Below are 399 nucleotides of genomic sequence, written 5' to 3'. Positions count from 1 at the left end.
GTTTGTATATAGTTAAGTGTGTGATCGGGACGATCACAATTAAGAGGGGGGGACAGTGTTGTGCTGGAAGCTTCCCCCGGCGTCCATGGGCCTCTAGAAGGCTCCGGGAGGAGCGAGCAGGGGGGCGGGGAGCAAGGCGAGCCGTCCGCGCCCCGCGGGGCTAGCGGCCAGGCGCCAGGCGGGAAGTGTTGCCAACTCGCACATATTTTTGCTACATGTTCTTGTATGATCTAAAATATACTGTAACGTTCTAGACTGTACTATTCTGGATATATATAGGAGAAGAGGGCGAGAGGGGACAGTCCCAGTCATAGTAAGCTAGTGGTAAGTGAAGAGTCAGAGTGAAGTGTACTACTAAGGAGGAATATTAAACTACAGAAGCTGTGCAAAGTGTTTACA

This window comes from Eriocheir sinensis, chromosome 20, assembly GCF_024679095.1.
Source record: "Eriocheir sinensis breed Jianghai 21 chromosome 20, ASM2467909v1, whole genome shotgun sequence".
In the NCBI taxonomy this organism is placed as follows: domain Eukaryota; kingdom Metazoa; phylum Arthropoda; class Malacostraca; order Decapoda; family Varunidae; genus Eriocheir; species Eriocheir sinensis.
The sequence above is the reverse complement of the archived record's forward strand: the minus strand, read 5'-3'. Positions refer to the sequence as shown.